The 14,972-nt window shown below is 45.0% G+C and overlaps 1 long non-coding RNA gene across 1 annotated transcript in view; it reads left to right on the top strand.

Annotated features, from left to right (window-relative positions):
• Nucleotides 1–11,977: 11,977 nt before the first annotated feature.
• The window catches only part of LOC121709675, a 7,079-nt gene continuing 4,084 nt past the window's right edge, over nucleotides 11,978–14,972 (top strand). Inside the window, exon 1 of the long non-coding RNA XR_006031999.1 lies at nucleotides 11,978–13,092. This is a non-coding gene — a long non-coding RNA (uncharacterized LOC121709675). The remainder of the gene's footprint in view (nucleotides 13,093–14,972) is intronic.

Here is a 14,972-nt window from a genome sequence, read left to right as displayed (position 1 = left end):
ACAGTCTGTCTAACTGATTTATAAAAAAAAAACAATAAGCTGATCAGTTTTTATTAAATTGTCGCTTTTGTGTGTATGTGTTTATGTTCACCCATAGTTTAAGTTTTTAAACCTCTCCCTGTCTCTCTGAATTTGAAACCTTTGAAACAGCAGGTTGGACCAGTTTGTTAGCTGTGTAGAGGAGCGTGTGTGTGAATGTGTGTTGTGCTTCATGTGTGAACAGGTGAGTCATGGATCTATTTCCTCTCTTCCTAAAGCCCTTGGCACCGCGTCACTCTTCCAATTCCATTTGTGACTGTGTTTGTGTGTGTGTTTGTCATTATCAAGCCTCTATTTTTAAAGACGCTGTCCGCAATTCGATTACGTCAAAGGTTGTTGACATTTGTGATCAGCAGCCAATCAAATTATACCTCTCCTTTCTGTGCTCTTGAAGCACTGTGTTCATTGGCTGGGATTGTTTATAACTCGGAGTCGGCCCGAGCCACTATGAATCCCACAGGGCAGTGTATGAACAACAGTGAACGCACAGCTAGATGACCATAGAATTTCACAAACAAATATCATTAGAATGGCAGACTGCACCTTGAACCAGTTAACTCCTAGGCCCTCTCAACAATGACTAATCCGAACACACTTAAGATCTACTCAAGGTTTACTATCTGCCAACACAAGTTATCAGAACTGTAAACAACAAGTAGGCCTACAGTTGACTTCTGATGGTAGTGTGTTTGGTTGCATGTATTAAGTGTGAGAGGGAGTGATTCTTGTTTGCGTGGATGAGGTAGGTTGGAAACGGCAAACGCCCCCTTCCTAACCTTCCATGCCTCCTGCATATTGATCGGCGGCTGTGGCCTGGATGGTGATTGGATTGGACTCGCTGGTGTTGAGGCGGGTGAGTGAGTCACCCTCAGGTTGGGGGTTGGGGGGGGGGGGGGGGATAATTCAGGTAACTCGCTGAGATCAACACATCTTCACTCTTGCTTGCGCTCCCTTCATCCCCCCATACTCATTTAGCGTTTCACTTTATCCTCTCATGTCTCGTTCTGTCCATCCTGCCATTTTTGTTGTGTGTGAGGGAAAGCTGTATGTATGCACACACTCTCTCTCTTTCTCTCTCTCTCTTTCAGTCTCCTTTTATGTCTGTCTCTACTCCCCCCTTACACACACAGAGACTGCATCAGAGTGTTTAATGAATGAATGGGTGAGTGTGGAACACTCAATCGCTTGCTATGGCATCAGAATCTAAACAAACATGCTTGTGAGCACAAGCATGGGAAGACTTATTACACACACACACACACACACACACACAGAGTGTCTTGTGCACACAGGCAATAGGATGAGTGGGGGATGCTGGGAGGCAGGAGAGACGTCACGCTTCCGCAGTGCATCAAGGGAATCAGGCTGAGTCATACCAGAGAGGGGGAGGGGCTGCTCTTTATTCATATTTTTCCCTCTCTCTCTCTTTCTCTTGCTTGCTCACTCTCTCTGTCTCTTTCACTGTGTCTCACCCCCTCCTCCTTCTCCCCTCCTCTCTTAATCTCTCTCCCTCCTCCGCTCTATCCCCTCCACTTCCTCCCTGCTTCTCTCCATCTCCCACTCGCTCCTTTCTAATGGTCTTCAGCGTCTGATGTAATACAGGTGACCTATTTGTCATAACCTGTCAGGTGTGTGTGTGTGTGTGTATGTGAAAATGTGAATGACTTCTGCTTTTCGCCATGGGGTCTTCAGTGAGTCAATGAGCCCCACGCTGATCTGACTGTGCATCACTCACGTAGGCAGCATTAGTTTATATGTGTGTGTGTGAGAGAAAGAGAGAGAGAGAGAGAGTGAGTGTGCCATCTCTGACTTGATCCTGAATGACTCACTGCTGCAGTGCTTTGTGGGAGAGGCTAAAGCTGGATACCCCACTGGAAGCCCAGCCGACACACACAAGTGTGTGTGTGTGTGTGTCTGTGTGTGTGTGTGTGTGTGTGTGTGTGTGTGTGCGCACACACACAAACACAAAGGCTGCATGCTGTCACATCCGGTCCTCCTCAACACAGTATGGCCTATAATTAGCTGTCGTTTACTGCCTTGCAATCTAACCCCACGGATCTAGATTCCGCCAGAGAGGAAACGAAGGGAGGGAAGGAAGGAGAGAGAGAAAAGGATGAATGAAGGAGGAGGAGGAGAGCAGAGGACCAATGAAAGCCCAGCAGGCTGATGATGACTATGTGTGAGGTAGTCTAGTCTTTGGCTCACAGGGCCTGTATTTGCCTCATTCATGCTTTGGCAAATTTATCTGAACAGCATACCCAGCCATTACACCGAATATCTACATATGCAGTGTATCCAAATGGCCCCTGAACAAATTGGTTTCAATTGGAGTCTAAATCTGCATAGTTACTGTGGACAGTCTGTCACTGATTGTGAATGAATAATGAATTCATGAATGACTGTTGAAAATTGAATTCATGTAAAAATGAAAAACCATCCTGACTTGCTGTCAGAGATGCATGCATACTGCTGTTAGGTGGGGTGGAAGGTGCTGCTTTTAAAAGCACGCAGGAGTGGGGGGTTGGTGAGTGAGTGTGTGTGTGTGTGTGAGTGTGTGTGTGTGTGTGTGTGTACAGGAGGGAAGGAAGGTGCTGAGGGTGTAATTTGGGAGCATCTGTGAGGCCTGAAGCCCTTCCTCTTCGGAACTCCCCCTCCGGAGGAGTTTGTGTGTGTGTGTGTGTGTGTGTGTGGGGGGGTGCTGTGTGTGAGGTATGAAAGGAGTGTAAGTACCGTTCCACTCTCTGTGTGTGTGTGTGTGTGTGTGTGTGTGTGAGTGAGAGAGAGAGTGGAGTGCTGAAGGGTGGGCTCAATGACCTCACTCTGAGACAAGACTGATTACTCCACTTCTTTCCTTGCCTTGGGTTTCTCCCTCTTTTTTCGTCCTCTCTCTCTCTCTCTCTCTCTCTTCTCCTCTCTTTTTTTGTGTGTGCGTGTGCACTTGTGCGCTTATGCGTGCGTGCGTGCGTGCGTGGCGTGGCATGCTTGTGTGCATGTGTGTTAGAGAGAGAGCTTTCCCAATCCTGTCTGCAAATACTCCTGATGATGTCATTGTAAACGAGCAGAATCGAGAGAGATGTTTGTGCTCGAGGGCTGTACATTTAATGCACAAACTTTAAATACCAACCATTGGTCAATAGACTCACAGCAGTGAGCTACAAGAGCTACTTGTGTTTATCATTTAGCAGCCTAGTCATAAGAGAACTGCAACTGCATCACTTGGATTACCAAGGGCAAAAGAACTGGCAGAGTATTTCTAATATTATCAGCCATCATTGCTTGCTGTCCCAATTGGACAATAGTACAAGACTGCTATTTGTACCCATTCTCTGATGCATCTTGATTTTGCGTCTCTGCACTGCAAGTACAGTCTCACATCTTCACCCTATAGCCTTTTCTTTACATGACAGTTTTACTCAGTAGACAAAAATAAATTGTTAAAATATTCATCTATATATGAATGATGAGTATCCATACTGTATGAGTGATGTGTTCTCATGGCCCAGTAGCATGCCAGTCACATAGATATGTATTACAGGGTGCCACAAAGGACCTCAAGTGTCCGAGCAGGAATGGTCAAGTGCCCACAATTACTGTGAATGGGTACAGTGGACACTCTCTGTTCCTGTTTCACTGTCTCACCATTCCTAGCACAAGGCCATGGTATAGATATGTGTAGTCTTGTTCTTAGTCTCTTGCCTTCCAAATGAGGTTGTATTTCAAATGACCAAGTTTTAATTTAGGATGGGGGACAGGAGTCTAAATTTTGGATGAGTCTATTAGGTTTAGGATTTAGGTCTGACTCATTGTCTGCAACATGGAGGCAGATATTTATCAGATGTCCTGTCTGTAGCAACACTGTTGGTGAATCCATTTATCCTCACATAGTGTGTGTGTGTGTGTGTTTCTGTTTCTGTCTGTCTGTGTCAGCAGGTGTGCATAACCATGCCCTGCTATCCAAATGTTTTCAATCCCAGTGGTTGGAATTATAGTGGCTCCTTCCTGCTTTTGTTGGGCAAGTCAAGTACTCTCTCTCTCTCCATTGCGCTCTCTTTCCCCCTCCCTCCCTCTCTGCAGTAATAGTTCTATGGCTTCCTGAATAATGGCTCTTCAGTTGGCCCAGTGTCTGCAGGGGAATTTAGCAGGTGGCTTGGCAAGGTCTGTCTTGCTTGCTGCTCGTCTTTTCTTTCTTTCTTTCTTTCTTTGTTCCTTTCTGTCTGGCTTTCTTTCATTGTGATGAATGCATGATAATATGTATTTTATAAACTTTTGTGACTGTCATTTTACCTACCAGTTCTTCCCATAGCAAGACCTGTATACAGACAAAATATCTTAGACACACACACACACACACACACACACACACACACACACACACACACACACACACACACACACACAGTTGTAGTGGAGTTGTCCTGCGCCAGCCTCTCCCTCTCCCCCACTGACTCCAGGGATTAGGCCTTCAGTGCTGGGGCTTCATGCCTGTTGTCCCATGAGGGGCCATGTTGTTTGTCAGAGGAGCCGCAGATTTCCTCTAATCTGGCATGCTTGACATTCCCCATTTCCCACACTGAGCCATGACTTTCCCCCCCTCCTTCCCTCTGTCTTCCTCTGTCTCTCTTTTTCTTTCTTTCTCTCACTTATCTTCCTTCTTTCTTTCTTCATCTCTCTCTCCCTCTCTCTCTCTCTCTCTGTCCTAAAATTCTTGTTGGTAATATAAATATGCACAATTAATTTAGAATTTCAAGCATGTGTGCATTCTTAAGCATGTGATGTCCAGTCTCAGGCAAGGTTTTCAGCCTGTTTATATGCAATTCAGTTCTGTTTTGCAATTAGTTTTTAAAAACCTCCAGTACATGTTCAAAATATTTCACATTTAAATATAACTATTTGGTGATTTTTAGCTCCTCATTCTTATTGTTCTCCCAGTGAGCATTTGAGCACAGACTTTTTCATGCAGGAGGAAAATACATATGTTGCGATGTACCAGTTGTGTCTTTGTTGCAGACTTTGGACTGTGTTTAGGCTGTATAGACTATTATCTGTAATTATAGGTTATATGTCTTGTTGTGTATGCATTTGTGTTTGTGTGTGTGTGTGTGTGTTAATGGAACGTAGAAATTGAGATACAGTGTGAGAGAGTGTGAGTTTTCTTTGTTCGGCTGTTTGTGTTCACGCCTTAGCCGTCACGCATGGTTGGAGCTTTCCGGAATGTGGAAGTGTAAAGTATTGCGATGATGGAGACACCACAGGTTCTCCCTGTCCTCTTTGTCTGTCACTCGCATTCTCTCTCACACTCTCTTTCTCTCTCTCACTCATACCCTCCCTCTCTCTCTCCTTCTCTCTCTCTCTCTCTCTCTCTCTCTCTCTCTCTCTCTCTCTCTCTCTCTCTCTGTCTCACTCTCAACTATGATTGAAACTCATGCATGTTGTGTGGGAACATGTCACCCTCATGATTCTGTACACGCTCTCCCTTCCTCAGTCAGGTGTGATGTAGAGGGGGACCAGGCAGAGGGTCAGCCCTGGAGAGATACCGGAGGCCGGAGGAAACCCTAGCCCTGAAAGAGGTCTTGTGTCTGGGCCTGTCACCGGTCACCCCAGAGCCCTCATCCACCCACCCCACCTCACCCCATCCGTGGCTGCCCCCCGACTGCTTGTTTAGGTGGGGCGGCTTCAGGATATTAGCCCCCTAGTGCAGCCTTCAAGCAGCTAATTGCTATTTTCTTTCCTCTGCGCGAACAGCAGGGTGGGAAGCTAAAGGGGGAAGTGGGGTGGGGGTGGGGTTGGGGGTGAGGGGTGAAGCCTCTTAGGCTATGGAGGACATGAGCCCAGCTGCGGCTGTAAAACACTCACTCCCAGGAATGTAACGTAACTGAATCCCAACACATTATTCGGAATGAACAGATAATGGCTTCTAAACAGGAATATGTTCCAATCAGCATAGGAGGAACAGTTTTCTTGATTTGTTTTTGTGTAGCTTTCTAAAAGTTTAGTCAATACAACAATGAATTTCATGGATATGGACTATCCAAGTGATGTTAAAGGAAAATTCCGGTATTTAGCACTTTGAGTCCCTTTTCTGGTTTGTTTTGGATGAACTAGAGTGGTGGACACCGAAATTTTGATTATTGGTCCTGTCTCGACTTTTCTGACTCGTTTTGAATCGCCTTTGACTTCTGTCAGTGGCTGCAAACAGGCATACTGTAGGCTACTCAAACATGTCCTAAAACAACCCTTAACGTTCGTTTTCAAAACTGTGCAACTCACCGAGTGTAGTGGTGTTCGTTGATTATTAAAAGAAAATGTATCGGCACAATGTATGATTTCCAGCCGTCTTATTTGCTATTGTGGAACTATTTTTTCAAACACCTCACAACCGCGTATAAACTTCCGCTCAATATTTGAACCTGAAGCATAGACGGTGGCGCAGTAATATCAACGTGCAATGAGTCTTCCAATCAATGGGATTTTACAAAATGCCAAATAAAACACGACAGAAACTGTATTTCGCTACGCTACTTGTTTTAGAACATCAACGAACACCACTAACCACTCGGTGAGTTGCAGAGTTTTGAAAACGAACATTAACGGTTGTTTTAGGACATGTTTGAGTAGCCTACAGTATGCCTGCTGGCAGCCACTCTGACTAGTCAAAGGCGATTCAAAACGAGTCAGAAAGTTCGAGACAGGACCAATCATCAAAATTTCGGTGTCCACCACTCTACTGTAGTTCACCCAAAACAAACCAGAAAAGGGACTCAAAGTGCTATATATATGAATACCGGAATTTTCCTTTAACTGCTCAGTATACTGAGGATGATATAGTTTGGGATGTTGACATTAGTTAAGAGAAACAGCACTATTACTAAACAGATATGCTACTGCCAAAAGTTAGTGAATGCCTATCATTGTCCGCTTTCTTGTCCATATCATTTTCATCAATATCCCTTTGGATATTTACCATTGCTTCATTGTTTTTTGTTGTTTTTTTTAGGATATTTTAATTGTTCATGTTATATCTGTTGAATGATGCCAGAATACCATGCTAACTATGTGTGAAACCCATTCTAGTAATATCCTCTGTATGTATTGAGAAAAGGAAGGGAAGCATATTCTGAAGGAGAAGAAAAACTATGTCCAGCATGACCTTTGGAGGATGCTATTCAGTCTAGTGGTGAGAGTATCTTTCCCTGATTAGAACTCAGGCCGTTACCATTGCCGCCCCAAATTTGCCTCTTATTTGACAGTTATAACACGTGGACATCATTTGGCCAATGACCTTGTGAACTTGCTCCGGTCAACACAAATGATGCAACGCCCGGCAAAGGCCACGGTGGCCATCATCGACAAGTGTTTACTCTTGGCCGTTCGTCAGGGCAGCAGGCGTTGTTATTGCTCCACAATCCTCTAGAATGTTCCGTGCACATGGGCAACAGCTGGGTCTCGCCCTGCAATTAGATATTCTGATATGAGGGGAAGTATAAATATAAAGGAAGTAGGTATGAAATTGCAGTCTAGAGGAGAGGGTGGTGGCTGGTAGGTTCAAAAAGTCAAAACTGGAACTATGGTGGAGTGAATATGTTGTGTGCAGCAAATTATGAAGTATTATGTCACATATTAAACCTATTTGAAATGTAAACGTGGAAAATAAATTGATCACAACAACTTCATCAAATTCCAGATGTCAACAACTTAATTTCTAGATTGGATTCAATCAAGGTCAAAGCTGCATGCATTTTCATTGTGTAGTTGTCCATTTTTGACCACTACACAGACAGGTTGTAGCTTTGCATGCGTTCACTCACATACAAACACTGCATGTGTATATAATGTGTAAGTGGTGTACACATGCCCTCATAAATGTACATGTAGTATGAACCTTTATAATATATGAATGTGCACACATTCAAACACACTCATACTATATACTTGCAAAACACATGAAAACACTCACATACACTTTTTCCGTGCACACAAACACTGCATTTACACTCAATCTGCGTCCCATGTAAATACTTTGACACACTCATCTTTCCAAGGCCGTACACACACACACACTTTGGAGCTCGTTGCCTGCCTGATCAGATGGTAAACATTGCGTAGCGGAAGCCCAGGAACACTCTATCAGCGGCGTATCTGCGGCTCTGTTTGCCCTGCCTGCCTTATCTGTCACATGAATGCCCCTGGCACATAAACACAGCGCCAGAGCTTGCAAAGCATTGTGGGATACCAGCTGACGCCACGTGAAATCCTTGCCAGGGAAGCTTGACATGTGCCACATCAACAATCAACAAAACATATCTACTGTATGTACACGCATGCACACAGTGATAGAGGGACCTCAATGCGTTTATTATCCCTCTTTCGTATTAGCAAAAGGGACTGTTCAACAAATTGTTCCGAGAGACTATGTGTCAGCCACTTTGCTGTGGAGACGGCACTTTCTCCCTTCGGCAGTGGCAATCTCTTGGTTTACAAGAGAGATCTCTGCGGTCCATGTCCTCCCTTCTCCCCTCGTCTCTCTGGGAGCCCCAATGGAAAACAGACCTGGTGGCAAATCAAAACATCCTCTGTGGAATTAAACATATCACAGGAGGAATAAACAAGAGGGTCTCCTGTGCCCTCCCATCTTCCCCCACTACCCCCCACCCCAGGGAACCACACTGGGACAAGACACACTGATTTGGAGTGATGATACCGCCTCGCTGGAGCCCCAGTGCAGCCCAGAGAGCTGGGAGTGGGGAAGGGTTGCGGTGGTGGTGGTGCTCGTGGTAGGGTGGGGTTGGGGTTTAGAGGGGGGGGGGGGGTTGAGGGTTGGGTCTGAGGTGGGTAACAAGCCCTGAAACCCTCGCTTGTTTTCCTGTGAATGACAAGGCCCCAGTGCAACTATCAGTAAATAAAAAGTGGCTGTAAAATTAACTACAAGACAGGTCCAACAGGAATCCCCCACGGCACTTCCTCCCTCAAGCCCATAAACAGCTCCAAACAAGCCAGGCTGGCTCCACCGTGTATCCCACGGCGACCGGCTGGGGTCACGCCGGCTCCAGCTGCCTGGGTCTTGCTGAGACGGAGAAAGGCTGGGGGTGGAAGGGCAGTCTGATCACTAATGCTAACTGCTAACCTTAGCCGTGACCTCTATTTACCTTAATCACAGGCCCCAAACTTCATTATGTGACTAGTCCTGTACAGTTGGTCTTTTATACCAGTCTATTCCACCACTTAACAATATAACCCACAAGTCTTACAATACCACTCATTCTTACCTATTTTATACATCAAACATGTTTGTCCACAGTTTCTCCCCATTAGCTGACAGCAGCTATACTCAATGTTCCTTGTTTTAACAATCTACAGGCCAGTACCTGCAGAGGAACCTTATTGTTCCCTCATCACATAATTTCCATTATGACATTCCATGTGAATTTTGGGTGAATTGTAATGATATGTAAAGTTGAGGGTAATGTAATAGTCTATCTGAATTGCAGTACCTCTCAAAGGACCAGCTACCTTCTCTGTATGTTTTCGCAATGATTAAGATGTGATTAGATGTCTAATATGTCCTGTTTTTCTATCTTAGTTCCATATACAGATGATGCAACAATTCTGCATCTGTGAACAGTGTGCCAACTGTGTCACTTGGCCCAGTTGGGGGAGATTGCAGCTGAGCCATCATACAAGGTACATCACCCATCTACAAACCTATAACACCTACACACACACACACACACACACACACACACACACTGTAACATCCACCCACACTATAACCACTGCCACCTATCCACACACACACACTTTAACCTCCCCAACACCCATCTACACACACACACATCCTATAGCCACATACCCCCCACCTTTTCCCCCTGCCCAAGCAGACACATTATTCCTTCCTGAGCTTCCTGCTGTCTGTAGGAATTGCGACTTTAGTCCCAGTTCTTAAACCCTGACCCTAAACCCTGAACTGTAAGACCCTCTCAGGCTCCCCAGTCCCTACCAGAGCACTTCAGTCCATCTGCAGTTTGCTCAACTAAATCCTCTCTCTCTCTCCCTCTCTCTCTCCCTCTGTATCCCTCTATCCCTTGCCCCACTTCCCTAATGCCTGGCTGGGTGGTGGTAAACATTTGGAAGCAGCATGAGGCAACAAACGCTAGAGCCTGGACTGTGCCCAAGTGCGACTCTTATCCTCTGGACAAACACGCGACCAAGCGCTCCTCCCGACTTCCTCCTCAAATAGCCTTCTCGACTCTGGACCAAATGCGGCCCCGAACTGGGGCAAGCCGACTGGGTCCACGGCAGGCCAGGGCCGGAACCGATCCGGAGTCGCCCGCCATTCTAACTTCTAACCTTAGGTCTGATAGACCTGAGAGATGTCGAAATGATAGACATTGTGCTGCATTGTCGTGCTGCCCCCCTTCCAAATCAAATTTCCGCTTGGCCGCTCCGAGTTGTTTATATGTGCGAGCATCTGGAATATTAACATGCCCTTGAAAGAGTTTCCTGGCAGAACTCAAAGTCGTGACCACATTTTTTTCTCTCTCTGTCTCTTACTCTCCTTCTCTCCCTCTCTATCACTCTCTCTCTTTCTCTCTCGCTGGTCGTAGTGCCACGAATGAGTTTGTTGGTGGCAGTGACTGTGGCATGTGTCATTGCAATAGTAGTGTTAAAGGCATGATTTCAAAAGTCTCTCAACTCTTTTCAAAGCACCCCGCTTTGAGCTGCTTGTTTGGAGTTGTGTGTTTTTTTTTCATAAACACCAGGTTTTCATTTGTAGTTGGGAGGGTGCTGTGCTGACAGTATTTATAGTCTGGTGTTCTAACCAAAATGATCAGTGTACCACAAAATGACTTCCTCAGTCCTGACCGCAAAATAACAGGATACCTTCAATTGTGAGTATTTATTAATTTTAGCAAAGGATTGCTAGTTTTATAAATAGCCAGCTGTATTCCTGCTGCTACCCTCCAAAGTCGGCTGTGTAAACTTCCTCTCTCTCTCCTTCTCTTGCTCTCTACCTCTGTCGGAAAGCGAGTGGGTGAGGAGGACTCCGCGAATAAAGCTCCCCACACACACACACACATGCCTGGCCTCGATTAGGGATTCTCTTCCACAGGCTAAGGGTTCAGGGGTGGGAGGTGAAAGGTCGGGCTGTGTTAATGGCTGAAGTGGGGGGTCCTTTCTGCTTGGCTGGCCATCATCTAACCCCCACCCCATCCTCACCAGACCCCCCCCCCCCCCCCCCTCCCCGGCCCTAGCCTATGTGTATGTCACTGTCTCAGCCATGTTCAAACACACACACAAACATGCCATCTTCAGCGTCCATGTTGCTGAAGTGGGTTGGTGTCTGTTATTGTTGTTTGCACAGTAACAGTAATAGTCCTATGTGCTGGTCATGATCTTCGTCCATGTCGGATGTTGTGATGTGTGTGTGTGTGGTGCTTGGATGGTAGCAACAGCATGTCCTTATGTACTTAGTGTCAGATGTGGTCCATCCTGGTTCTTGGAGACTCCACTCACTGCTGTACACAGGACTGCATGTGGCTAGCCTGTGCTGTGTTCTTTAGATGTTCTTATGTAAAATGTGTATTCTGTTTGTATTTTATTTTCATCAGTATATGTATGTGAATGTATGTCTGTGTGTATACATGATGTTCTTCATCATTGTGTGCATCAGCTGTGTGTGTGTGTGTGTACGTTTGTTCATATATGTGAGCCTGTGAAAAGGGCCCATGTTTAAAGATGCCTTTGTGTTTGTTTATGTGTGTTAATGTTGTGTTTATATCTCTGTGCTGTTGCCCATGTGTGTGGTTGTGTTTATTGAGTGTTTTTGTCATTACAAGTGATCAGGATGGGATGTGTGTGTGTGTGTGTGTGTGTGTGTGTGTGTGTGTGTGTGTGTGTGTGTGTGTGTGTGTGTGTGTGTGTGTGTGTGTGTGTGTGCGTGTGTGTGCGCGCGCATGTGTGTGTGTGCAGGCATGCTCGTGTGTGTGAGTTCTGCAGGGTCCCAGGCCTCAGGCACACTTGGGGCTATGAATCACAGAGATTTCAGCAGCAGGGAAAGTGAGAGAGAGCAGGAGAAAGAGAGGGAGAGAGAGAGAGAGAGAGAGAGAGAGAGAGAGAGAGTGCACTGTGACACACTGCTTGCACATGGGTAAGAGCTTAGCGTTGCAAAAGCCAGTGCTGCAGAGACCTTGAGATAACACACATAGTTTCGGAATTTTGGAGGCAAGACATTTTCTGTGTGTCAGTACCTGAGGTGTGTGTGTATGTGTGTCTGAGTCTGAGTGTTTGTCTCTGTGAGTCTTTTTCACTCGGGTGTGTGCTTTTATTCATGACAGTACAAATGTTGCTGTTTTTGGCAGCAGCAGCTAGACAACCATATTTATATATACTTAAGAGTCAGTGAACATATTTGTATTTCTAGCACTGTGTGTGTGCGCGCGCGCTTATGTGTGTGTGTGTGTGTGTGTGTGTGTGTGTGTGTGTGTAATAGCAGTGGCCTAGTTGCGCAATCAACATTTGCTTTGCTTCCCTGCTCCTAGTGCTTCTAAATCTCCACTCCATCAACTTGTTGATATGAGCCATTTGCTTGAAGCTTTAAACACTCCACATAGCCTTGCACGTGTGCAATGCATTTTCATACATTTTAATGGCCATTTTGAGACAAGTTGCACATGTTACATGCTTTGCTACATCTCAGTTGTCCTCAGTACAGTGTGGAGGTGAGGGTTTTTTTTTTCACTTAAATACTTCTACCCATGTTGAATTTGTGATTTTTATTCTTCCCTGATCTCTACAAACCGCCTGGTCGGAGCTGCACAAGGCTCCATGTTTACACAGCTGGGGGAAGGCAAGGCTGAAGACAAGTTAAGATCTGACCAGAGATGGCCAAAAGACTTTGCCTTACTGTATTTGATCTCTGATGCCACTGTTTGGCTGATTTCAGTTAACTAGGCCTGATCCGTGTAAAGCCTCTCTAGGAATCCAGGCAGTTGCTGTTCATGGCGATTTCCAATGGAGTGATGAGATCCATGTTGACCAACTGTATACAAGTGAGAGGTCAGTGCAGATTTCACAATGGCTTTCACCACAGAATTGAATACTTGAGTGTGGAAAAATCCATGTAATGTTGAGACTGAGAGAGAGGACACAGAGACAGAGACACCACACCCCATGCCCAATGTATGGTCCTGCGTTGAAGCTGTGCTGTTGCTACGCAGAGCTTCTGTGTCACTGTGTAGTCCTTTGCTAGTTTTCTGACAGAAGCAAATCAACTTAGCAAATCAAATCAAACTCAAACATATTTTTTGTTTCAATGATTGGGTTATCTGATTGTACAGTGCCTATTTTTTCAGTTACATTTTTAAAATCAGCACTATATCAGCTAGCAGTACTTTTTGGGTAGTTATTGAAATGTGTCTTGCTAACATAACATAAACTGGTTAGCAGACACGCAAATAACCTCAGATGGAATTTTTGGTTATAATAACGAGGTTGTTGAAATATAATGTGCCTAGGCTATTTCTTGGTAACTTTCACAAAATCTTAGAACATCAAAGCAAAAAACAAATTACATTTATATTTAAACATGGCAATCTATGTTTGCCATTCCAATTAGCGTTTCAGTGGTGAGCTACCCAGACACATTAGACACACAACTGAAAGAGATTCTTGATGGTCTAGAGGCATCGGCATAACTATAGCCCCGTTTCAACGCAGAACAATACATCAGCCTTCATATACACACACACATACACACTATCCTCACAAAGACACTCATCAAGTCTATTCCTTACACAAGCATACCCATGGTGACATCATTTTCCCTCCCAAAGACACAAAGACACACTGTTTCCCTCCATATGACCTTTTGACCTTTATATTCACAAGTTGTGTATTCACTGCAGACTAATGACACAAGGACACTTCAAAACTCTGTATCATACAAAATGGCAGCTAAAACAATTCTCCCAAAGTAGTAGTTTTCCCCTGAAAGATTGTCATTTCACATAATTGCCATTAGTTAAAACGAAACATGGTTGTCATAGATGTTAATTTTTACATGATATAACTACAAACTCGTTTGCTCCTTGTTATCTTCTCCCCTCACATTGCATAATACAAACACTGTTTAGAGGTCTGAGGGAATCATTCTCTCTTGTAGAACTTTCGATAGCTACGCTTCTTATGACTGGAAAATACTCTTCACACATCCTATGAAATCTAATTAATGAATGAATAATATGAGTGCAAAAGCTCACAGAAGTAAGACGTAAGTAATAATAAGTAAAGCTATTAATGAGTGAATGGATGATTGGATGCCAAGCCTCTCCACCACCCCACTGTTGCATCCCACCCCTCCCGGTAGCGAGACATCCTGCTGGCTTTATGGGGTGTCCATAAACTGGGAGGCCGGGTGCTGCATTAGGTTAATTATTTCCCTGTGTTAATTTTCTCCCTCTCGGGGAGCAGGGGTCAAAGCTGTTCCTGTTGCCGATAAACCAGAGGGGAGACATGCACGCAGACAGACACGCACACTCATTCACACACACACACACACACACACACACGCACACACACACACACACGCACACACACACACACACACACACACAAACTAGTTCATGAATGCCTTAGATTGTACATTTGAATGAATTATATATTTATATTTAAATGTTAGCAATTATTTGTTGTGCGTGCGTGTGTGTGTCTGTGTGTCTGCGATTCTGAGATGTGTTTCTGCTTTAAGCCACAGTGTCTGTCTGCTCTTCCATTCTAATGAGGCTTCTCCCCCATATCCACCCCCCCCCCACCCCTTCCTCCAGGCCTGTTAGTTGGGCGTCAGTCTCATGGCTGCTTGTTTGTAGAGGAAAAATGGATCCTTTAAACAGGCGCTGGCAGAGTGAAGGCGCTTTTATGAGCTCTGATAGAGGATGCAG

The sequence above is a fragment of the Alosa sapidissima genome, chromosome 5 (assembly GCF_018492685.1).
Source record: "Alosa sapidissima isolate fAloSap1 chromosome 5, fAloSap1.pri, whole genome shotgun sequence".
Classification (NCBI taxonomy): domain Eukaryota; kingdom Metazoa; phylum Chordata; class Actinopteri; order Clupeiformes; family Clupeidae; genus Alosa; species Alosa sapidissima.
The sequence above is the reverse complement of the archived record's forward strand: the minus strand, read 5'-3'. Positions and strand labels throughout refer to the sequence as shown.